The sequence below is a fragment of the Hesperophylax consimilis genome, chromosome 11 (assembly GCF_061612785.1).
Source record: "Hesperophylax consimilis isolate HC1 chromosome 11, BYU_Hcon_1.0, whole genome shotgun sequence".
Classification (NCBI taxonomy): Eukaryota; Metazoa; Arthropoda; class Insecta; order Trichoptera; family Limnephilidae; genus Hesperophylax; species Hesperophylax consimilis.
This window is the reverse complement of record NC_142846.1, coordinates 1855006-1882132: the sequence shown is the minus strand read 5'-3', so window position 1 is coordinate 1882132 and position 27127 is coordinate 1855006. Positions and strand designations below refer to the sequence as shown.

At 34.7% G+C, this 27127-nt stretch overlaps 1 pseudogene; it reads right to left on the bottom strand.

The window, feature by feature from the left end:
- Positions 1-50: 50 nt before the first annotated feature.
- On the bottom strand, positions 51-26040 carry LOC149419625 (uncharacterized; annotated as a pseudogene).
- Positions 26041-27127: the final 1087 nt, after the last annotated feature.

Here is a 27127-nt window from a genome sequence, read left to right as displayed (position 1 = left end):
TTAAGTCGAGAGTGAGAATCTTGGGGTAATTGTCGTACAAGTTATTGATGTTAAAGAAGAGGATACAAAGCATATTCTGTGATTCCGCAGTTGTTGACCTTGTTCCTGGCCATCTTGATGTAACCATTGAGGCCCCAACTCTATCCCCGGGAGTTCTTCACGAAGTAGTAATCCATGCCAGCTGATTTATCAGTTCCGTAGCCCACGACGAGGACCTTCAAAGTATGGTACGATTAAAAATGGGCACTGTGGCAATAGGGTAAGGATATTCTTTATCTTCTGATTAATGCCAAATGTATTGATAAACAGTAGTCTAAGTGTATTCATTCATTTTTCTACAAAATCTGCTCTAATTCAGGTTTGCCTAGTGAGGCAGGTTATGTCCAACTTAATCCTTTCACAACCGCATTATCAGCACCTCAGAAAATTATTTGAAAAATATTTACGATATTTTGGCAAATGACTGTGAACAGTGAATTGAACTGATGTTATTATTCTAGAACACATCTTTGTGCGTTAAAATATTTGTAATCCGAGTAGAAAATATTGATATCTCACCTTAAATAAAGGAATCAACGGCGGTAGAAAATCACCAGATGTAAAATTATTTATCGGTTTTGTAGCGAGAATAAGGATTTCAACCGAGCGGAAAAAATAGACGCCACAGAGAAGATTACAAAATATAAGAAAACAAAAACCGGGCTTTTCTAAATCGCTACCGTTATGGTAAATAAAATCACAAAGTTCGTGTTAATTTGAATTAACACTGGGGATGCTGTATTATTTAATGATCTCTTTATTACACTGTATCTCATTAATTCTGTACTCTTCTACATTTTTTCTGTTACTGTTCTTATTATTGTATCGAAAAATTGTGCATTAAAAAAAGCTTTATGATGTTCTACAACAAAATGCTTCCTTGGTCGTGTATAGATTTATATTTCTGTTCGGTTTTTAATAATAAACAATACAAACAATAAATACAATAACAACGTTCTTCCAAAAAAGGAAATTCTTTGGGAGCAAAAACGTACAACCGAAACTGTTACTTTAAAAGCATACAACCGACACTGTTACATAAAAAAAGCTTACAACCAACACCGTTACATTAAAAAAGTAACTAAACAATTATTCTAATCTCTCCCTTCTGTCCATTAAAATCTCATTTCCCAATATGTTGGTACCTAACATGTGACAATAATTACTGAAAGGGACTCCACACTAACACTTCTGGTAGATTTCAAATGACTTTATTTACGAGTATCAACTTTATTAATCAGTCATTTCAAGCTGCTTATATACCAATATGCCGGTGTACTCACTGCGTGGTTGAGGTCCTCTTTTTTTCCACTGCAATTTGGCTCGTAGTAGACTCCGGATTTATAGTTTTCAAAGGAAGACTTCGATGGCAACCGCAATGGGCCCTATGCTGGCTACGGCTTCCGTCAGACTCTTCTCATTGTTCTGAATGAACGTGTAGTTACTGACGGTAGCTCCTGAGTCCTTAGGGTTGTAACTGTACAAACGATGAACTAGAGTGAGTCGTTTCAATGAAGACCAATATTGATACTTTCAACTTGTGATATTGCCAGTAAAACACTGAAGAGTATAATAGTCCATATTAGAAATGATAAAAGCACATCTGTTCTTTGATAACAAATGAAAACAGAGTTTGATAATAAAATAAGGGCCAACTTTATCTATCGACGTAATTACTCGCAGGATCCTTGCATTCCTATGTACGGGTAGGATTCCTCAGTACTGATTCCTCCTATCTTCATGATGTCTTTATACGAACGGCCCATTAGTCCTCCAATGCAGCCTGAGTTGCTTGTGGAACAGTCCACCAGGAACTGCTCCGAGAGTGAGACGAGTTTCTTCTTCTTCAGGAAAACCTGACCTTCCAATGATCCAGTCTGTCAAATAAAATAAAAAAATTATTATCCATTGACAAAATCAAAGAAATTTGCATGATCTCTGTCTAAATGTATTCAAATATTTAACTGACCATTTTTAAATAATTAATAATAAACAATTATATTATTCTTTTGTATCACTTATAGGTTCTACATATTACATGTATTAACTAAATTTACTCCAGGATTAGTTGCACTAAATGTAAATAAGTTAATATGATTAAAAAGATAAAAAAGCAGCTGTAAGGAAACAACAGGAGTACAGAAATTTCATAGAGCGGCCAGGACTGTGCAGTGTTTAAGGCCTGTAGCACCGATCATTAAATAGAATTACTCACGGCACTGAATGCATAGCATGATCAACAAATCCACTGATCTTTAACTTCCGTCACGGCACCTTGAGCTGTCCAGTTAACGCTATCGGGAACCTTCAGATTGGCCGGTGAGATGAAGGTGGTTCCCTTCAAGTTGTCGGGGCTGGAAGAAGAAATTACAAAAACGCAATTTATATTATCATCGACAATGAGTCGGCCTGCATAGCTCTCGTTCGCACTCAGCCAATTATGCTACCTCTCTTACTCCTTTGACAGTGGCCCGGTCTTTATAATAAAGTTCACCGAAGTTGTCAATAGGTGTCAGCGATGATGTCATCACGCAAATGATGTAAATAATAATTTAAATAATAAATCAAATTGGTTGATTTAAAATTACTAAAAAAAACTGATTTTTAAATGAAAAAAATAAATCCGTGCATTTATATTTTTTATGTGAATTCCGCACAAGAGTCCCAACTGCTTCCAACCGTCTGGCGAGACTATAGCATCCTTAATTGGGGTACGTTACGAAGCTGAAGGTAGTGGGAAAGGGAAGGAAATGGGGAGAAGAAGGTGGGGAAATCCCTGGCGATTCAGATCTGGTTACATGGCTTAAGACTTTTCCACCAACGTTTCAATTATGAATGGTGGTATTACATCAGAGCAATACTGAGAATTCTACTCCTACCTCCTATCCTACTCTGGAAAATGCCGCAAATAACCTTTTTTAAATGAATAAATGGAGAAATATCACATAAACATACTTCCAGTCATCTAAATAATATTTTTTTGTTAACATATACTTCGTTTTTACCAAAGAGTTTTATTCAACCAGTGCTTATGTGTATTGTAATATAGGTATGTACCTACGCAAGATATATCTGAAGAAGTGTCACCCCAAAAATATAAGAATGTAGCGAGGTGAAAGACAATGAGAAGATGGTGAGTTAAAACATCACATAGCAGTTGTCCATCGTGTAGTTCTAGTCGATCATCGTGATGGTTGGATAGTGATATGAAGTTAGTACCTACCTGGTATACTTGAAGCCGGTGTGAGTGGCGATGAACTCACTGTGGAGCATGTCCGAGTACTTGTTGATGCCCTGACTGTAGGAAACTAGACCCTTCTCGTATTTCTGGTTGTGCTTGTTGATCATGATCTTATTGTCCATGAATATCATCATCCTGAACTTCTCCTCAATAAGGTTGTTATACTTCTTGTCGTTCTGGGCCTGCAAAAAAGCCAAACCATTTTTTCTCTTTCTATTGCAATTTCGTTCAATTTTTTTCAATGGATATTAGGATGATTCTACGTAAAATTGCAAGAAAAATAATGGGAAAAATCCTCATGTTCCGAACGTATTCTCATATTTGTATTATATGATGTGCATACCTTGAAGGCGTTCTATGCATCGTGCACATATGTTGTATCTGCGATGGACTCGCACTGTACTGCCGCAAACACAACAAACAACAAAAAGATGAACTTCATTTTCAATCTGTAAAAAGCAAAGCCAACATTACATTCAGTTTAAACATCCGTTACATAGGTATGTCGGTAGAAAACTTGTTGTTAGATTAAGTAATAATAATTAAAGTGATAGGTTTGCATATCAAAATAAATTTATTAATTATTTTATTAAAAGAAAGTTAGACGTAAAGAAACATTAATTGTTCTAATTGTATTGTTGTACCGTGTTGAAACTTAAATGTTGTATGAAAAGTAATTTTAACAATATAAATTCATTTAAATGTTTTCTTTGATGAAGCCTAAGGCAAGCGGAACCGGTTTGTTAATTGAAATAATTTTGTGGTTTAAAACAAAGAAATAAGGATAGACTGATACAACAACATAAAGTCTGCCTCGGAACACGAATCTCCGGCGAAAAGGAATCGCAGTATAGAGAACGGTTTCTAAAATTCTCATTTTTAAAAAAACAAAAATAAATTACAGTAAAAAACACATAGGTACATTTTATTTTAGATCACTTTAATATAAGTATACACTCAACCGGTTTAGGAAGAACCCTTCCTTCATCAGGAGAATATCAAAACTACTTTATTTTATTATTTCGAGCTATTTGTTTAATTTTTAATTGCGAAATTAACAGATGATTGAAGATTTCGAATTAAAGGATGATTTGACATATGGACGTAGTTCTGCAAACTGGATTGAGATAATTCAGTTTTAAGGAAAAGCCAGATTTACAAATCATGTGTCATTATTTAAGTGTCCTTATTATCCTGATGTGTTATTTCGAAGTGTAATTTGTGTTTTTCTAAGATGAAGGAAAAAAGAAATAGTCACTAAAACTGGCGTGGATCTTTTTAACAAAATGCTATTTTGTGGGTTGGATCCTTTTAACAAATAGGTAGGTACAGAAATATATTATAAAATACATATGTGTGAAAGCAATAATTAGAAATATCAGAAAGGAAGATTGAAATGTTATCAGGATTACTCTTCACGCTCGATATAAAAAAATTAAGCATTTTTTTATAATTAATTTTAAAAAAAGATACTTTGCGTCTTTTGGAATAAGAGGTAATAAAGATTTCAAGTCTTTCAACTTTGGCTCCGGTTTTTCTTTGCCATTTAGTCAAAGAGGTATTAGCATTTCCAATGTTAGCATGGCAGGAAGACGACCCCTTTTACTTTTTTATGTACGCTTTAATAAAGGCTTCCTCAAACGAAGATCTCATTAAAATGGAGAAAGGTTTATCATTTCGCAAGAGAATTGCTTTAGTTTTTAACCATGAAACTTTGTTCCACACGTTGTTATTTTGCTATCCACAATATTCTTTTCCAACGCCACAGACCAGAATAAATGCAAAGGGTCCATCAATAGACCGCTGGGGGATTTTTGCGTTTGCGTGCCTGCATTATGTGCATAATATGGTCTTTTGGAGTGTATATTCTGGAATGTATCTTCAGTGTCGTATCTGTTTTGCCAAAGTATGTAAATTATCGACAGGAAAGTATCTTTATGTTTCGATTTTGACAGCCGCAACTCTCGCTCCAGAAAATACGTTTCTCAGCATTTATTATTTTGTTCATGTATCTAATAAGGCACGACGCCACCCACTGAAAACCCTCCTAACTTGATCTTCTACCCATTAATTGCAAAAATTTTTGTCGTCTGAATCAACATGAATGCCCAGATTGTAGTCTAACAGATGTCTTTCATAAAAAATAACAAAACTTGTAAGTTAAACGTTATGGTTTCAGCCCCACGGTTACTTTTAGCAATCATTAAGTTAGTTCTCATTTTATTTTGCAATCACTTCCAACAATTGTTGTGATGTTTCATTCGCTCAAAAACAAGATGGTGCATTCAGCCTCTGTTGTGATTTTTTTCTTGAGCAGCAAAAGCATCACACTTGTTGCATGTATATTTTGTCACAAGCTTTGTTGGCATATTGAACCTAAGATAATGTTTTTGTATTTTGATAGGAATATTTTTTAAATGCAGTCTAACATATCTCCACTTAGTATAAGTCATAACTTTTTGATTTTCATCTAGGGAACTAGAAATTTCTCATTACAATTTTCAAGTCTGTAGTATTTTTCGAATTCGTATTATGCATATTCGTTTATGTTTCTTTCGTTGCTGGTTAACTCGAATTTCCCTTTTCTGCCTTTTTATGGCCTAACCTAAATAATTACCATTGACAAATATGAAGTGTATGTGTTAAATACTGGGTGCGGCAGAGAGGAAGGACGTTTTAAAGATGGGTCGTACTCTCCCCCTCCGTCTACGAGAGAGGTGGGGGGGGGGGGGGGGGTGCTGCTTGACTCGTTAGTTCCTAGCATTGTTTTACCAGTTGTCGTCATGGAGCCGTGGACGGTGGAGCACCGCGTTTTCGCCTATGATTGTTTCGTCCGAAATAATGAGTCAGTCACCGTCGTACAGCGTGAGTTTCGTCGCCACTTCAACATTCATCGGAATAGAGTTGTTCCCTCTCGAAAAACCATCCTTCGTTGGATTGAACCACTTCGCAGGCGTGGGGAACTGATCAACAGAAGACCAAAAGGAGCTCCGCGAACAGTTCGAACTCCTGAAAATGGGAACATGGGGACACCTCAAGGCTAGAGTATACGAGAACAAGCCCCGAACTCTGGACGAATTGAAGGACGCAATTCGCGTGGAAGTCGCCCAAGTTGAGAGAGCGATGTTGGAGAGAGTCTACTCGAACTTCCAAGAACGCCTCTAGCACTGCATCAACGATTTCGGCCACCACATGCCTGATGTGATTTTCCACACTTGACTGTCTCAAATGTTATTTCCTCGCGCACCTGATTCCAACAATAAATTTGTTTTTGAGTAAAAATTAACTATTTTATGAATTTTTTAAAACCGTTAGTCCTCTCTGCCGCACCCTGTATAAAAATGAATCGATGCATCACTGCCAACCTGTATAATGAATTGGATGCTGTTATGGAATGAATTTATAAGAAGAAAGAATTAAGCCTGTTCCCGTCCAAGTACAGAAAATATCGTCTACATATCTTTTTCACGTAAGAATATTATTTAAAAGTGATGAATTTAAACTTAAACGTTATTTTAATAAGTTATTCAAAAAATGCCTACTAACAGTGCAATTAGTAAACAGTGCACCCAAGGTAAACAATTCTACATTCTGTTAGTGCACGAAGAAATATTTTAAAGAATTTATTAAGAATCTTGTCAAATTATTTTGTAACGTAGTTAATTGGAGAAATGTGGATGGACCTTGTTTTTATGCAATGGTAAGGTGAGCCTGGCAGAAGGAGAGAGAGAGGAAGCGAGGAGGTGGCAAAGGAGGCAACATTGCGAGTATCTTGGATTTGTGTGTCGGCTGGCGCTTGCTTTTTGCGAGACTGAAAACGGATTTCGCTTTGAATATTGAGGCAGTTTAAAAGAAGTGTATTATTTCAATCGAGAAATGTGTAATTCGAAGAGTTTCAAATGAATCCGTTGATTCTCTCATTGATGGCGTGATCTCTGGCGTTCTTTTTCTACCAAAATGTTGAAAATGGCTGCCATGTTTGGTGCGGGCGTCTCTTATGTTTAGTGCGCGATCGGAGTTGCAAATAAGCCCTGAAAAATATGCCGAGAGACACGCTATTATTATCACGCCCATAGTACAAAGTTGGTTGAGAAAAGATAAGAAACCGATAGCCGCTTGAATCCCGGCACGATTGGAGATGGGCCCAAACGTCGAAAGGATGGACCGCGTTAACTTCAATCAATGGAAGAGAATACTACCTTCAACCAGGAGAAGAGGCGTTTGTAAATTCCTTTATTTTTCTCTCTCCCTGGTTTTATTTGCCAAATGTATTGATATATGTTAGAAGCCGTAAATCCTAGCTCCTCTAACTGATAGCAGTATCGATTGATCCACGAATTCTGAGTTTATTTGCTTTATGCTCTCGTTATATTTATCACAAGTAAAAAGGTGAGTGACATTTTTACTACGTCACAAGACTAAACGTGACAATTCTTAATCCGGTTAAAAACGGGATTGCAGGCCCAACGGATGAATTGATATGTTCCCCAATAAACTTACAACAGTAAATCAGTAGAGTTCGTTATCGCGTTTTCGTCATTGTATGCAGAGATGTGCAAAATGGGTACCCAAAACCATTTGAAATGCAAAATGGAAATGGGTCAAAACTTTTCCATTTGAAAATGCAAAATGCAAAATGGTTTTTAGAAAAGCATTTCAAATGCAAAATGCAAAATGGTTTCTCAGGTCAAACAATTAAAATAATTATAGAATTTTTAAACAGTTTTGTCATTTTTAATAATGGACATCAATGTAGAACAAACATATTACATGATGGTAAATCAAAAAATGCCACGACTACGGATTATGAACCTCAAAAAATTTGCGCGGGACTAATGTTGCTAACGTAAAAACATAGAAACTACTATCTAACATTTAATATTACAGCGTCATGGCCCCATGTCCAGTAGGTATTTGAATCAGTATTTTTTGTAATGGTATCACTCAATTGCCAGGGCTCCTACCAGGGAGCAACTTGACTAATGTAAATTATCTCTCATAGCGAGGTTGAGGACCGACTGATATTTGGGGCTTATGAAAAAAAGATGAGTGGAGATAGTTGGAAGAATGTTGCAAAAAAGCATTTAAAATGGAACATGCATTGAGAAAAGCATTTAAAATGCAAAATGCAAAATGGTTTTTAGAAAAGCATTTAAAATGCAAAATGGAAAATACCCATTTTGCATTTCCATTTGAAATGGATTTATTTGAAATAAAGTACATCTCTGATTGTATGTAATCAGGACAAATGCAGGTGCATGAACACGTTTCCGATACATTATGAATGAACTAAAAGTTTAATAGAAAACGGCCTGCAATCCCGTTTTTAACCGTATTTTAATAAATCACCAATACGCATTTTACTCCGTGTACAAACAAGCAGTTGAATTGAATAAATAATTGATAAAATTGGATTTGGCGATGAAGACACGTCCTGTATCTTCTGCAATTCCCATCGCCCATGAAACTTTGTCGTACGCCAATGCCGCTGCTAACTTGCCAGCTTCTAAGAAAATCATTGTACATGGCTTTGAGCGTCCCATCCCGCCTAAACCTTTGACTGTCCTTTTCTACCCCGTAGTTCCAGAAGGCAAAACCTCGGAGGACACTCTCAAAAAATTGGAGAAAATTCTAAATCCTAAAACTGATGACTTTCAGATTGTTCGATCAAGAAAGATTAAGGGTGCAGGAATGGCTTTCCAAGCCAAAGATAAGAAAGGACTGGACAACATTAAGAAAGCCGAGGCGAAACTCGCTGCTGGCGGTTTTAAGATGATTAATCCTTTGGGCCGCCTACCAAAGATTGTTATTTACAACGTGCCAAAGGGCGAATTAGCTGCAGACCAGGAGCTTTTTTCTGAGGTGTACGCGAATAACTTATCCGGTCAGACTTCTCTTACTTTAGAGGATCATCTTCGAACCATGCGGCGGGTTTCGCTTTTCGGCAAACGTGATACATCTACTATGAACATGGTGGTGACATGTCACCCTGATGCTCGTAAAGTCCTAATAGACAGCCGATTGTGCTTTCTTGGATGGAATGCCTGTCGCACTCGCGATTACACAGGAGCCACTAGATGCTTCAAGTGCCAACAGTACGGTCACATCAGCAAATCCTGCTCACAGGAAAAAGAAACCTGTCGCCACTGCGCCGCACTGGGACACACTTATGAGGATTGCCCCAAGAAGGCACTTCCCGCTGTCTGTGCAACATGTACCCGCTTTAAGAAACCTGCAGATCACCCAACAGGTGATAGGGACTGTCCTGCCCAACTGGCTGCCGTCAACATTCAAGTCAGAATGACCGATTATGGCTCTGGCTAATTTTACATATTTCTTCTTTTTAGGAACTACTTCTTTTTTTTTTTTTTTAAATTCTTATTTTCGTTTGTCTTGTTTTCAGGATTTTTCATGTGATTTACTATTAAAATTTTGTCCGTGTATTTTATTTTCAGGAATAGCTACATGATTTGCTTTTCTCTTTTGTTCTTTTAATTCTTTATTTTTGTATACCTTGTTTAATTTATCATGATTTGTCAATCCTACTGACCTCTATTGTTTACTATGATTATTAATTTACTATTCTTATAATAACCACATACGTGTTGTTGACTTTGTATTGTTTATTGCGATTGTTAAATTTTTACCTATTTAATAGACACTAATGTGTTTCTGACTATATCGTCTCTCTTTTTCTTTTCTTTTTTTTTTTTTTTTCTATCTTAGATCTCGAAACCATTTCAGACCATAACTGAACTCCATTGCTTGTTTTGTGTTGTTTGATATCCCCATAAGGGGTTGTTTACGGACCTAGTCCCCGCATAGCTCATTGAAGCTCTGTCACTTATGGAACTCTGCCAGACATCTGTGCCACCCCTGAGGGTGGTTGTGGGTCAGAGGGAAGTCCGTGCTGACCTGGGTGCCTTCCGCCCTGCCTCCGACTTCCTGACGCTTTTCTCCCCTAGGGTCTTTAGGGTTAATCCCTACCATCCCATATACTTTCTTCTGGGCACCACCACGAAGTCGGCTTAGGGACGCGGCACTTGGATCTGCATTTGTCTTCCCAACCACCACCAATCCATCCTCGGGACTGCCAGCTGCGAGGCATTGAACCACCTTACTCTTGTGTTTTCTTTTTCTCTTGCTTACAGCTCACCTGAATTCGGTGACCACACGATATTCGTGATGGTTACTGAACATGTCTCTTTTTCTTTTTTTTTTCTTATCTACCATGTACTTCTTATCCCTTTTCTCTACTTTAGGTTGCTGATACTTTGGTACTATATGTTCCTTTTTCTTTTTACTCTTTTTTCTGTTCTCGTAAATAGACTGTGAATTCTACGCTTTCTAACATTGCCCTGATTTTTTATGCTTATCTGTTCTTGTTTAAATTTTTGAGAAGTATTCATTTATTGATCATAACACCCATTGTAGTCACTCATCTGTAAGCGCTTGCATACCGCTTCCTAACACTGTATGCGGGGACATTGAAGGTCTAACTTCACTTTAAATTATAGAGCCGTTTATTAAAAAAAATTAGATTCTTGCGAGAACTCCGAAGGGGTGACCATAAGTCACCTATACCGGGGTGGGAAAGCGGTGGGTCACTTCAATTGATAAAATATTGTATAATTAAATATTATTAATTATAAATAAATAAAAAGATCCCTATTTTAAAGAGTAACGTATCTAAAAATAAAATGCATTTAAGATTTAAGCTCAAATATTGAAACAGAACTGACATTAAACATTATAAAATAAACGCCTCCAAAGGTCTTCAAATTTTGTCAATTTTTGGCAAAATTAGTTACTATTCAGGAGATTTTTTTTAAATTTCAGCTTCCTGGCAACATGATTAAAAGTAAAATAAAGCAAAACTGAAATTATATATTGACAAATAAGTAACAACATAATAACATAAAAGAACTCACCACTTCCAGTGAAAAGGTTATGACTGGAGAGAATCCTTGTATCTTCGAGCGACTGGCGAATTTCGCAAAGATGAAAGATTTTCCGGCCAAAGGAAGGTGAAGGAGATTGTGCTTTTGTAACGATTTGATTCAAGAGTCCCATGACAACTACGAAATATTAAAATAATGTTTTTATTTTACTACCGGCTATAAAATAAACATATATATATATATTTATGATGTGAAACAAGTCATATATCATCTACAACAGACTATTCAATGGTAGGTACATAATATTCTAGCAGAGAGGAATTTCTTTTTGGAACTAGCTGACGTGTACCCAGAGTTTCTCGGGGAACTCTGGAGGACCTGACAAATGGTTGCATTTTTAAGGTGGAAATAATATTATTGTATCATAATAAGTACATATTTGTTTAACTTAATCGTGCCATGTCTTTTTCGGGCGTCCTCGGCCTGTTTAACCATTACCTTCCAAGTCCTGCATTCTCCTTACACATCTTTCTTCGTTCATCACTTACGTGTCATCTTTACACAAATAATTATTTGATTCATATCTTTCTCGAGCATTCCTGACCTTTTCTACAATTTATTTCAAGTAGTATCATGCAATCCACATTGTTACTTCAAGTAGTATCATGCAATCCGCATTGTTACTTAAAGTAGTATCATGCAATCCGCATGTTACTTAAAGTAGTATCATGCAATCCGCATGTTACTTCAAGTAGTATCATGCAATTCGCATTGTTACTTCAAGTAGTATCATGCAATCCGCATTGTTACTTCAAGTAGTATCATGCAATCCGCATTGTTACTTCAAGTATCATGTAATCCACATTGTTACTTCAAGTAGTATCATGCAATCCGCATTGTTACTTCAAGTAGTATCATGCAATTAGCATTGTTACTTCAAGTAGTATCATGCAATCCGCATTGTTACTTAAAGTAGTATCATGCAATCCGCATTGTTACTTAAAGTAGTATCATGCAATCCGCATGTTACTTAAAGTAGTATCATGCAATCCGCATGTTACTTCAAGTAGTATCATGCAATTCGCATTGTTACTTCAAGTAGTATCATGCAATCCGCATTGTTACTTCAAGTAGTATCATGCAATCCGCATTGTTACTTCAAGTATCATGCAATAAACATTGTTACTTCAAGTAGTATCATGCAATTCGCATTGTTACTTCAAGTAGTATCATGCAATCCGCATTGTTACTTCAAGTAGTATCATGCAATTCGCATTGTTACTTCAAGTAGTATCATGCAATCCGCATTGTTACTTCAAGTAGTATCATGCAATCCGCATTGTTACTTCAAGTAGTATCATGCAATCCGCATTGTTACTTCAAGTAGTATCATGCAATCCGCATTGTTACTTCAAGTAGTATCATGCAATCCGCATTGTTACTTCAAGTAGTATCATGCAATCCGCATTGTTACTTCAAGTAGTATCATGCAATCCGCATTGTTACTTCAAGTAGTATCATGTAATCCGCGATACTATGCGATTCGCATTGTTACCGTTTAAAAACTACATTATATCGACATTATTTCGACTCTGTATCGCATTCCATTGCAGAGATAACGCGTTAAGTCTTTCTCCGGCGACCCCGACTTCTGTTACCATTCAAACCACTCTCCACTAATAAGAACATACTTCAAAATTTGCAGCAAAATTATATAAGCGCCCTTGAGGTGATTTTTCACAAAAACGGCGCTCTACAAATTATCCAATTATTATTATTATAGAACTTCTTCTACCATTCATATTTGCGTCAAATATTAATTTTGCACTATTTTCTTCGTTCATTAACTCTTCACTCCCAAACCATCTTAGAGTACCTTTCTAAATCTTTACGTTTACATCAGCTTTGCATGTTTTGCGACTAGCCACGTTTCTCATATGGTTGGCAATTCTAACTAAATTGATCTAGTGGTACATTTAATCCTACCAATCCATTGGAAAAACTAAACATTCCCAAGTACATTCCACTATCTATTAATTAACTTAAAGAAAATAATATATCTATTTACATTGTGGTTATTCTATTTAACAATTCACGTGATTGACATATATTTTCTACCATCTCACATAAAATCTTAGATATTACTTAAATTACACAGTCCCATAAATCAATCAACTTTTAAATAAATTTCAACTATTAAAAAACTTATCAGTGATTGAACAAAAACTATTATGCACATTTACAGTGTTTTAACTACGACAATTAAAAAAAGCAAATTTATTTTTTTATTGGTAATTTCATTTTTTCCAACTACCCGATAACAAATAAAAAATAATGCATAAACACATTAAAGACGAACTTAAAACCAAGGAACTCCAACTATTAAAAAGTTTTATGAGTAACAGAACACAACAAGTCAAAATTAACAACTACATTAGTAAAACACTGCCGATTACATATGGAGTTTGTGATGGTTTGAACTTTCCCAAGTTTTTCACACCCGAAAAAAAAACCACCCCTGATAACAGAAAATTATTAACACAATAAGAAATACAGAAGAAAACAAGATACCAGCGACATCTAACCAAGATTATCGGAGTAACTACAGATAACTGTAATAATAAGGAAAGCGCATTTTGTGGGAGTTGACATATATATTTCAACCAATCAAGGATAGCTTAGGGTGAACAAAGCAATGAATAATAAATATAATTATCTCACGGTTTTAAGAAATTCAATGCCTCTAAACATAAACATACAGACCCTTTTTGATGCGCGAGGTCGGCAACGCTTGGGCTATGAATCCCATCAATGCAATGAAAGGTCCGGAATTCACTTTTTGGTGAAATAAACGACAGTATTTGATGACAGCTGACTCGAAGTAGAAACGATGTAGGGATATCAATATTGGAGAACATAATCTTAACCACTTATGAGATCGGAAAAGTGAGAAAACGATATTAATTTGGAATAAAACGAAGATTCGGAAGAAATAAGAGACACATATTGTCGAGTGTTAACCGGAAACCCGAAGACAGTACAGCAGACTGGGAAAAAAAGAAAAAAAAAACGATAGTTGGGATTAAAAATTACCCTAAATTATGATAAAACTATTTGTATTCCTTTCTATAACACAGAAGTCGGCTCCTAAAACCAATCTTAATTTGAAGTTTCATAACGTAAATTGTAACCGAAACACATTTTGTAACTGTGAGGAGATGAAATCTGGAAAACTTATCAAGTATTTAGGTGTAACTATAGATTGTCAACTTAAATGGACCAGCCATATTGAAAAAAACTGTTAACAAATTGAGATACCTAGAATATATTTTTAAAAGAATGAGTAATGTAGTAAATATAAAAACCATGAAACTAGTTTATGACTCACTAGTTCATTCATCTCTTTCCTATTGGCTGGGGCGGAACTTTCAACAATCATGTAAAACCACTAGAAATTGCCCAAAAATCAATTATTTAGATAATGTACCAAAAAACTTAATCCTATCCCTCTAAACAATTGTTCCAAGAAAATGAAATTTTCAGACCTATAGTGCTCAATGTCTTAAATTTATTTACACGCGACCAAACAACTTTATTAAAAATTCAAATCGTGCCAACCAACGACATGGCGCTTGTGAATATGCTGTGCCTCACTGCAAAACCAGGTTGGCCCAAAGTCATACTAGTTTTATTGCTCCAAAAATGTATAATTATTTATGTACAACCTTTAAAAGGGACACGTACTGTGTAAACCTTCAATCTTTTAAAAAGTACATCAAATCTTGGCTAAAAAACACTGAACTAGATATTTTTTCATATAAGTTTTAGCAAAGCTATCTGTAACGTTTATATTCATGGACAGATTATTTTTTATTATTTCACATACATACAAAAGAGCGGATATATTTCATTGTTTGTAATGCTTTATCTGCTAATTCAATTTTTAAGATGTCTTCTTTCATAACTAGTATTTACCTTATTTTTTGTATTGCATCTTTAGTTTCTTGTATTGCATCTCTACAGTAACTCTTTTAAAATAACTTAAATTTATATTAGATATTGTATATCTACTTAAACCATGGAAATAAGATAAAAATAATACCTACACTCAGGCTTCGCCTTCGTGGGATTTTTTTTTAATTATGTACATTTATTACAATATTTTTTAAACATTTTTCAATATTTTATGTAACTATCGTATAGGTGCATTCAACCTCTGTGGATTTTTTTTGGAACAGCAAAAACATTACTGTTGTTGCATGTATATTTTGTCAGATGCTTGGTTCGCAGATTGAACCTAAGAAAATGTTTTTGAATTTTGATAGGAATATTTTTTTTAAATGCTTTCTTACAGACCTCCACTTAATATAAGTCATAAATTTTTTGTTTTTCATCTAGGGCATTAGAAATTAGTATTGCGCATATGTTTTTTTAATGTTTTTTTTCTATTCTGATAAACTCAAAGTTCTTTCTGTCCTACATTAAATAATTGCTGCTGACAATTATGAAGGTCCATTTCATTAAAACATAAAAACAAAAGCACCGCCAGCTGTTTATTTTATTCGTTATTAAAAACTTTAAAAGATTCATTGCATTTTATTATGAAAACGTGGATCTTTGATGTGAAAATAACTAGAGAAATAAAGACTGCTTGAGATTTGCAACCAAGATCCGTGCTGATTGAATTGCGTTGGAAAAATTAGTAAAATTACTATCATTCGATACATCCCAGTGTCAAAAGATTCCACGTCGCATGGATCTATTTTGAAAATTCAAATAAGTTATTTGTTCCTTTATTTGAAATAACGCAACAGGAATCAATGATAACAATATAAGAAGAAACAATTTTGCCTGTTCCTGTCAAAATACAGAAAATATCGTCTTCATATCTTTTTCAGCTAAGAACATTATTTAAAAGTGATGAATTAAAATTAAAAATCTTCTTTTATAAGTTATTCATAAAATGTCTACAACAGTGGGCTAGTTGTGCACCAAAGGTAAACCTACCTTATGTTGGTATCCACACGGAGAAATGTTTTAAAGAATTTATTAAGAATCTCTTAAAATTATTCTGTAACGTAGTTTCTTGGAGATGTGGATGGACCTTGTTTTTATGCAATGGCAAGGTGAGCCTGGCAGAAGTGGAGACAATAAGCGGGGAGATGGCAAAGGATGCAACATGGCGAGTGATGTGGATTTGTGTGTCGGACTGGCGCTTGATTTTTGCGAGAATGAAACCGGTTTGGCATTGAATATCGAAATAGTTTCAAAAGATTAATTTATTTCTACCTAGTAATGTATAATTGGAAAAGTTTTGAAATGATGAAAATGGCTGCCATGCATAGAATAATAGTATAATACATCAATGATGCCATGGTTTGTGCGCGATCGGAGTTGTGCCCAAACGTCTAGGGATGGACCTCGTTAAGGTGACACAATACCCTGATAACGGGGATTTGCCCGACGCTCACATTTTAATTATTTCTTATAAACTTATTACTAAAATCTTACATGTTTCTAGAGGGATTCCTATGGATACAAGTTATTTTTATGAGACGTATCTATGAGACTATGGAATCCCCAAATGGGGTATATTAGTATATTGTGAGGCTTAAAGTAGTGTGGAGGGGAAGGAGATGGAGAGGAGAAAGAGAGGAAGGAGGATGAAGGAGAAGAGAGATGGTATGTGAGTATCTATTCAGATCTGATCACCAAACACGGCTAAAGCCATTTCAATTCTTATGGTGGTCTTTACACCATATCTTCCTCTCCGGAACATGCCGCAAATAGACTATATGTTATTTAAATGAATAATTTGTGCAATAACATAAATGAATCAAATAAAATTTACTTGCGCACGCCGGGATTTGAATCCGCGACCTCCGGATTTCTAGTCAAGAGTACCTCTAGACCACGGAGGCCGTAATACGTACGATGTAAGAATATTTCACATCACGCATGCACTGACAACCGATAGTAGTATATTAGCGGTAGGTACCTTTGTACTTGTGCATTGTTTTCAAACTTCCAAAATATTGGATGATTTATATAGAGCAGTTATTGTAAAAAACAACTCAAGGACTCTGTTTGTATATTTTAAAGTAATGCTTTAAGTCAACTACTAACTAAGATAAAAGTAAAGTATTTGAAATCTGAAAATCACCCTGTATATATAATTTACCACTAATTGGCTAATTGAACAAAAAATACCTCAAACTTATGGGAGCCGAATTGTTCAATCTCCAGACGATAAGTTCTATATCCAAAATAATCATTCATCATTTTCAAGCCATGTTCAACGTCCACCTTTAAAGTCATAATATGGGCATATTATATCTTCAATCTTCGAAAAATGATCTTTAATAATTTCCCGTTACACATATGTATTAAACGAAATGACCAAAATCGAGAATTTTTTAAAATTTGCCTGTAAAAACAAAAAAATGTCTCCTGTAAAATTTGCTAAATGGTCTATTGAACATACAAGAACTAAGGTAGCGATTTGTTAATATTATTCGATTTTCTTGTTTTTTCAGGTAAGTTATTGTATATTTTAGACGCAATGTATTTGAAATATCTCCGACCAAATGTTTGTTTTAGGTGTTTGTATAAATTCTTTGGTTTTGTGCCTCTATTGTACGGTCAGTTCAGAATAAACTTCCTTGCAAGCTGATGTGCCTTTCAATCATACCTCCGTACATTACATATATTATAAATATTTCATTTTTATTTATTTTTATTTTTTATTTTATTTCATTTAAACGCCCATAGGGCTTTTACATATAATAATGTACATCTTTATTTTTTTAGTTATACATTTTATATAAAAAAAAATACATATAGATTACATATAAAAATGTCAGATTTAGCAAAATATAGGTTACATAAAATATAAGAGTTTAAAAAATTAGGTATGATAGAGTGCAAATAAGTGCGACAAAAAATATAAAATTTGCCAAAATCCTCCAAATCAACGATAATGTTAATAAGAAGGTATAAAATTAGTTGATAACAATAGTTTACAAAGTATGTAAAAATAGTTCGCACATACTCCGTTTAAAGTTGGCCAAGTTCAAATTATTGTCAAATACATTTATATTATTTAAGTATTTGTTACCAAGACTGTGTAAACGTTGTATTGGAGAGTGAAAACTATAGTTGGAATGAGATGTATATATGTAAAATGTTGATATTTGCCTAGTTGTTCGTGTAGGTATGTGTAGATTTATTAAATGCAGGAGTTCACAACAATCGAATTTAGAGTTCAATAATTTTAATAAAAAGGTTAGGTCGTTTATTTTTCTTCTGTTTTCTAATGTCGGAATATTTAAATGATTCAATAATGACTGGTAATTTATGTGTTCTAAAGGGATGTTAAGTTTAAAATTGACGAAGCGTAGAAATTTTCTTTGAATTCTTTCAACATTATGAATATGTACATTGTAGAAGGGTGACCAAACTATGGAGTTATGTTCTATCAGGCTTCTAACAAGGGATATGTACAATAGTTTTATGATTTGTAAAGATTTAAAGTTTTTAATTGTTCTTAATATAAAACCTAATGTTTTCATACCCTTATTCACAGTTTGTTGAATGTGGGCCGTAAAGTCTAGTTTCTCATCCATTATTATGCCAAGATCTCGCATTTCCTTTACTCTTTCTAAATTTGATTTATTTATTGAATAGCCAAAAAATTGTGATGTTTTTTTTCTGGAAAAGGTCAAAATTTTGCATTTTTCTACATTTAAATATAAATTGTTTTGTGAACACCACTTATTTAGCATGTCTATATTAGATTGAAGAACTTGACAGTCGTTTAATGAGGTTATTTCTTTATATAATTTAATATCGTCGGCGAATAGCAGTACATTGACATTTTCAAAGCAGTTGACTATGTCATTTATAAAAACAATAAATAAAATTGGGCCAAGATACCTTGCGGTACGCCACTAGTGGCCAAAAATGGTTTAGATAAAAAAGATTTTATTTTAACAAGTAAAGTTCTACCAGATATGTAGCTACTTAACCAGCTTAACATATTTGCTCTGATTCCTATAGCATGAAGTTTTTGGATCAGTACTTTGTGAGACACTTTATCAAAGGCTTTATAAATTTATAAATTATAAAACTTTATAAATCTTTAAAATTAAACATGCACATATAAATTTATTAATATTAACAACATTTTAGTTCCAACGAAGATGTCTGTAGATGTATTGTTGTGTACTTTTAAATTCCTGAAGATAAAATAATATTATTGGATACTACAGAAAATAAATTTATATACATAAATTTTGCGTGTGAATGATTCCAAATTTCAAAAGAGCTGATTTCGCTACCGTTATACAAAACAATCGAAACGCTGTCAAGTGTGAAGTCAAGAGTGAGAATCTTGAGGTATTTGTCGCACAAGTTACTGTTGAAAAATAGTGGGGAACACAGCATATTGTGTGATTCCGCAGTCCTTGTTCTTGTTCCTGGCCATCTTAATGTAACCATTGAGGCCCCAATTCTCTCCCCAGGAGTTTTTCACGAGGTAGTAATCCATGCCAGCTGATTTGTCAGTTCCGTAGCCCACGACGAGGACCTGCAAAGTTGCAAGTATTGTATGATTACAAATCGGCACTGTGGCAATAGGGTAAATTTATTATTTTTCTTGCGATTAATTAATCAATTTATTTATCAACATTTTATATAAAGATCACAGCATAAATTTAAAACCACAGTGTAACACAAATAATAAAGCATAAAATACAGTTAACTTAAATTAAGTTATTATCACAATTAAATTTAAAAGAAACTCTTTAAATTTATATACGTGTAATAATACAAAATAAAAATAAATTCTAAAAAATATTATGTATATTTAATTAAGCACATCGTGCTTAAATTATGATTACCTACTCGTTATTTACACGATCCGAATATTGCTGAACTGATTTGGATTTGTACGGGTCTAAAATTAGAAAAAAAAAAAATCAGCGACACTAATGACCTTGACTGGAATTAGTCTTTGACATCGTCTGGTGCGAGTCGTAATGCCTTGAGAATATCTATTTCAAATGCACCACCAGCAAAAAAATCAAAACTATAGTACAAAAAGAAGTCTCACTATGAACAAAAGTGGTATAAGGTATTAAAATGAAACACCAGCCATATCTGTTGCGTTCCTAAACCGCTGAATGTGGTGCATAAAGATATGTACGAAAAGCTGAAGTCTTATTATAGCGTTCATTTACCTAGCCAAAGAGTAACTCTCACCGCTCTTATAGTTACAGGTGAATTTGATGCGGTGGTAGACGTAGAAAACCAAATTCAGTAGCAGTGGCCACGAACTATGTATGATCGAATGGAGCTTGTAAGTCAAGTGCAGCGTTGGCAGAAATCGAAGAAAGACAAAAAAGGCAAATTTTTGGAGGAAGCATGGAAAAAAAAGGATTTTATAATTTGGGAATGGGTGGAGTAGTCCTCCATGATAGTGGTATACAAAATTATCGGGTTAACGTTCGGTCAAAGAAGTGGAACTGGCCTTTATTTGTATCTTGCCTCAGGAGCGCTTTTGTAAATGGATGGAATTTGCAATGTTTCTTGAGGAAGTACGAGTATGATATTATGGGAAACCAGATGACTAAGCGATAGAAAAAACCTCTCAAGAAGGCATTCTGTCTGGGGGTTACCCGTACTCTCTTATTGTCGTTTCCAAATCAGGTCAATGCTGAATTCGGAGAATCTCGTGTGAAGGAAGAAAGCCATGACGCAGAAGATGGGAATCGTGTGCCTCGAATGCAAGAAATTCATTTGCCATATCGTGGCGAATCTCGTGTTCGTTGTGCTCTGTGTAAAAAAAATCCAACGGTCTATCGGTGCCGGGCCTGCAATCGCGCCCTTCATTTTGACTGCTTCGAACGGAAGCACTTAGATTAGATTTGTTTAGTTTTCCTCATTCTACAATGTTTTTTAAAAAGTGATTTTTTGTTATTTTGCGTATTTTCCATTTATACATTTTTTATCGAATTATAAACAAAGGCAATTTTATTTTTTATATTATCAATGTAAATTATACAGTTTACTGCAATTTACCCATGGTTAACATAAATTTTGCTTAGGAGGTTACCTCCAAGGGTTGCGTTTAGGCATCAATTTTCTAGACGCACTGGTGATCGGGTACTATCGGGTTATAATGATGATTCAAGTTTATAAAAATAAAAAAATTCATGGAGGTAATGGGTTAAGCAACGAATTTAACTGATTTTTGTTGAGCGATTTTTTGACGTGCACACTTTCATGAAACTTCTATGAAACTTTTTATTTATGATTGAGTGTGACCATCACTGTTTTCAGTGTTGTTCTCCTCCACCAGACTAGGGCTTTATACATGATCCTTGGTTTTACAACGGCTGAATACAGCCATTGTATCATTTTATGATTGAATACCCACGTTCTGCCGCAGACCCGCCCAGTTGGCCACATTAGCGAATATGCCTTTCTGCCCACAGATTCCACCTGGTTTTTTCAGCTCAGTTTGGCATCTATGATGACTCCGAGGTACTTAACCGTGTTAAAGAGTTCTAACTCCTTTCCATAGAAGGTTGAATTGTTTCATCCCTCTAGTTTTTTTTGCGTGTGAAGATTACTAGTTCTGTCTTGTCTGGATTGAATGACAGACCTGTTCCTTCACACCATTCTTCTACTGTTTCCAGTGTTGATTGCATAAGGGTTCTGGTCGTGTCTGCATCCCAACACCTAATTATGGTTGCAATGTCATCCGCATACCCTTGTGTATAGAGGCCTCTGTCATTAAGTTTCCGGATGAGGTTGTCCACTACTAGGCTCCACAGCAAGGATGATAAGACCCCTCTCTGTAGACACACCCGTATCACCAGTACTCTGATGTTTACCTCACCCTTTGTCATCGTAAGTATCCGGCCTGAGAGCATGTTCTTCAGCCACTTTCTGGTGGTTTTGTCGAGTCCATGTTTTTCTGCCGCTTCATCGATGGATTTAATAGTGGTGTGATTGTACGCTACCTCTATATCCAGAAAGAGTCCTACCGCGAGTTCCCCAGTCGTCTGCGCCTGCTCCAGTTTGTATACAAACCTGTGCAGTGCCGCGCCGACCGACTTGCATGGCTGGTACGCAAAGTGTAACTTGTGGAGGGGTTTTATGTATTGATAAACAGTAGTCTAAGTGTATTTATTTATTTTTTTACAAAATCTGCTCCAATTCAGGTTCACCTAGTGAGGCTGGCTACGTCCAACATACCTATGATGAATTATTATATATCTTTATTACAGTGTATCTCGTTTATTCTGTGCTATTTTAAATTTTGTATATTATCAGCTGGTATTTCAAGATGCTTACATACAAATATGAGTAAAAATAAATAACTCACTGCGTGGTTGAGGTCTTTCATATTTCAACTGCACTTTGGCTCGTAGTAGACTCCGGATTTATAGTTTTTAAAGGAATCCAAAACTTGAATGGCGACCGCGATGGGTCCTATGTTGGCTACGGCTTCCATCAGACTCTTCTCACTGTCCTTAATGAACGCGTATAAGTCAACGGTAGCTCCTGAATCCTTGGGGTTGTACCTGTACAAACGATGAACTAGAGTGAATCGTTTCAATGAAGACTTAAACCAATATTGATTGTTTAAACTTGTCAGTAAAATATTGAGGACTATAATAGTCAAAAGCACATCTTTTCATGGATGATAAATGGAAAACATAGTTTTTTTTAACAAAATTAGGGCGAACGACGTGGAAGTAATTACGTGCAGTTTCCTTGTTTTCCTATATAGGGGTAGGATTCCTCAATACTGATTCCTCCTTTCAACATGATGTCGAGATACGCAGCGTCCATTGTTCCTCCATGGCAGCCATGGTTGAATGTGGAACAGTCCACCAGGAACTGCTCCGAGAGTGAGACGAGTTTCCCTCTCTTCAGGAAAACCTGGCTTTCCAATGATCCAGTCTGCCAAATAAAACTAAAATTTATTTTCCATAGACAAAATCAAAGAAATTTGCATGCTCTATATCTAAGTGCATTCAAATATTTAAAATAATATGTAATAAACAATGCAACACGGCGCGGCGTTTTAAAAATTTTCAGCTTATTCGTTGTTTCAAAATAATTATTAGCAAGACTGGAAAAAAGTCATAAGCGAAGAGGCTTATTTAATTAAATAATCCTGAAGGAGTATTGGCAGGTAATAGCTGGAGGTGACTACGTCAAGTGGAGGCAAACACCGCGGTCTTTTGCTGGGTATGCGTTTGAGAGCCTAACCGCGAGCCGAACCACGAATTATGGGAAAAGAACTAATCAACACCTAAATAAAGCCGTTTGCTATTGATTTGGTTTGCTAATGTCTACGCCGAATCAAATGTGTTCAACTGCAAGAAATATTATAAAAAGAAGGCTATAATAGCGTATCCTTTAAATAATTACTAATTTAAACATTGGAAAATAATATCGTATGCTGATGACACTGTCATAATAATCGAAGGTACGGATTGGAATACTGTTAATAACTTGGCAAATGCTGATATTAATATACTGAAAATTTGGTTCGATAAAAATCTTCTCTCCCTAAACACAGAAAAAACAAAATTTATCCCATTTTCAATCAATAAATTTAAATCAGAACTAGATTTAAACATTATAATACACCAACACAAATGTGGCAGAACTAACTGCAATCAAACTTGTCCTATCCGTAGTCCAACATCCAAAATCAAATATCTTGGTGTATATATAGATCAATATTTTAAATGGAAAACACACATTTGTGAACTCGTCAAACGGATTAGGAAATGTATTTATATATTTATAAGACTTAGAAATATTCTTAGACTGGAAAACCTAAAAAGAGTGTACTATGCGATTGTTCAATCTATATTACAATATAGTATTATTGGTTGGGGAGGAACATATAATAAAATTTTGAACCCACTTAAAGTAGTTCAAAGATTGGTAATCAAAGTAATTTTGAAAAAACCATCAAAATTTTCTACCGAAATACTTTTTACAATTTTCAAAGTACCTACAGTAGACAAAATGTATCAAAAATATTCAATACTTCAAATTTACAAAGAAATGCAGTCAAATACTCATAACTTGCAATTCAATACATCAGCAAGATACCAGAAAACTATTAAAATCCCAAAATTTAACACTAAGCTCATTCAAAATATCTATCTTTATCTAGGCATAATTTAATTTAATAACCTTCCATTAAATTTAAAAAATATCGAAAATATTCACGAATTTCACCTTAAATTAAAAAATTACCTTAAACTATTATAAGTCCAAAATACGTTTACTACTTACATCTAGAAGTAATATTGTTTAAATTTTGTGTTGTTTCTTAATAAATTATTTACTTTAATACTAACATGTACATAATTGAACTAGAATTCCCTCGCCAAACACAAGAGCATTGTCTCTTTATGGTGAGGAAAGGCTACTTTAATTTCTATTGTTTTATATCTTTTTTTATCCTGTATACTTATCTATGTAAAAATATATTTTTTCAAATATTAAATAAAAAAAAATAAATAAAAATAAATAAAATATTATTCTTCTGCTTCACTCATGGGTTCTACATATCAGCTAAATTTACTTCCCAATTAGTTGCACTAAATTATTATTTATGTAAATGGTTTGATTGGCGTTTAACATTATAAACAAATTAAATATGATTAAAAAGATAAATATGCAGCTGGAAGCAAACAATAGGAATAAAGAAATTTCGTAGAGCGGCCAGGACTGTTCAGTTTTTAAGTCCTGTAGCATCGAACAATTAAATAGAATTACTCACGGCACTGAATGCATAGCATGATCCACAATGCCCCTGATCTTTAACTTCCGTCACGGCACCTTGAGCTGTCCAGTTAACGCTGTCGGGAACCTTCAGATTGGCCGGTGAGACAAAGGTGGTTCCCTTCAAGTTGTCGAAGCTGGACGAACGAATGACAAAAACAGTATTTATATTATCATCGACAAGGAGGAGGCCTGCATAGCTCTTGTTTGCTCTCAGCCATAGGCAAAATTGTGCTACTTCTCTTACTCCTTTGACAATATCCCAGTCTCTATAGTCAACTTCACCGAAGTTGTCAATAGGTGTCAACGATGAATTATTAGTGCATCAAAACCAATGCCAATAATTAATTAAATTTGATGATTTTAAATAACAAAAAAACTCTGATTTATAAATAACAAAAATAAATCCATAGATCTTTTTTTATGTGAATACCGCACAAGAGTCTTAAGTGCTTCCAAGCCGTCTGCTGAGACTATGGCATTCCCAATTGGGTACGCTATGAGGCTGAAGGTGGTTGAAAATTGAGAGAGATGGGGAGAAGAAGATGGGGAAAAGAAGATGGGGAAAAGAAGATGGGTATATACCTGGTAATTCAGATCTGGTCACACGGCTAATGCCATTTCAAGTAACGTATCAATTCTGAATGGTGGTCTTACACAAGGGCAATACTAGGAGTATCTTCTACTCTGAAACGTGCTAAACTATATTTCATTGTTAATGAATAAAAGGGGAAATATCATATAAATCAAATATCAGTTGAACAAAGGGGAAATATCAGTTGAACATCATGTAGTTCTAGTCGGTCATCGTAATGGTTGGATAGTGATATGAAGTTAGTACCTACCTGGTATACTTGAATACCCGGTGTGGGTGGCGATGAACTCACTGTAGAGCATGTCCGAGTACTTGTTGATGCCCTGACTGTAGGAAACTAGACCCTTCTCGTATTTTTTGCTATGCGTATCGATCTTGAGCTTATTGTCCATGAAGATCATCATCCTGAACTTCTCCTCAATAGGGTTATTATACTTCTTGTCGTACTGGGCCTGCAATAAGCCAAACATTTTTTTCTGTGTATTGTTATTTCCTTAAATTTTTTCAATTTTTCAGGAAGCTTCCTAGTAAAATTGAAAGAAAAATTTGGAAAAAAAACCTCATGTTCCGAATGTATTTTCATATTCGTATTATGAGAATGAGAAGTGCATACCTTGAAGGCGTTCCACGCATCGTGCACCTTTGTTGTATCTGCGATGGACTTGCACTGTACTGCCGCAAATACAACAAATAACAAAAATATGAATTTCATCTGGAAAAAGCAAAGCCAAAATTATATTCAGTTTAAATGTATTTCAGTTGTAGAAAAAAAGTTAAGGTTAAATTAAGTAATAATCAATCAAAAATAATTCACGAAGGCAAAGCTTAATGCAAAGTTTACTAATGTTTAAGTTTACTCAATAGAAAACAGCCTGCAACCGCGTTTTCTCTCCGTGTACAAACAAATACTTAAATTGAATAAATATTATAAAGAGTAACGCACGGGGGCTTGTTTCAAACGAAAATAAATGTTTTGAATTTAAGGTTTAAGCTTAAATACCTCACCAAACTGACGTTAAACATTTTAAAATAAATGCCGGTTTTCGAATTTTGTTAATTTAGAGTAATTTTTACCAATATTAGTAAATATTTAAGAGTTTTTTTTTCAATTTCAGTTACTTGCTGGCTACATGATTAAAAGTAAAATAAAGCAAAGAAATTGTGTATTTTCATATAAGTAATAATAAAATAATAACAACAAAAGAACTCACCATTTCCAATGAAAAAGGAGAGAATCCGAATGACTGGTGAAGTTCGCAAAGATGAAAGAACGTCCGACCAAAGGAAAATGATTCGATTGTTGCTGGTGATGGTTGAGATTGGGCTTTTTTCACGAGTCTCATGAGAACTACGAAAGATTAAAATAATATTTACTATCGGCTATAAAAAAACATTATATTTTAACGTAAAACAAGTCATATATCATCTACGACAGACTATTCTATAAAACATAATTTTACAGCAGAGATGAATTTCTTTTTGGAACTAGCTGACGTGTACCCAGAGTTGCTCGGAGATTTATAAATGGTT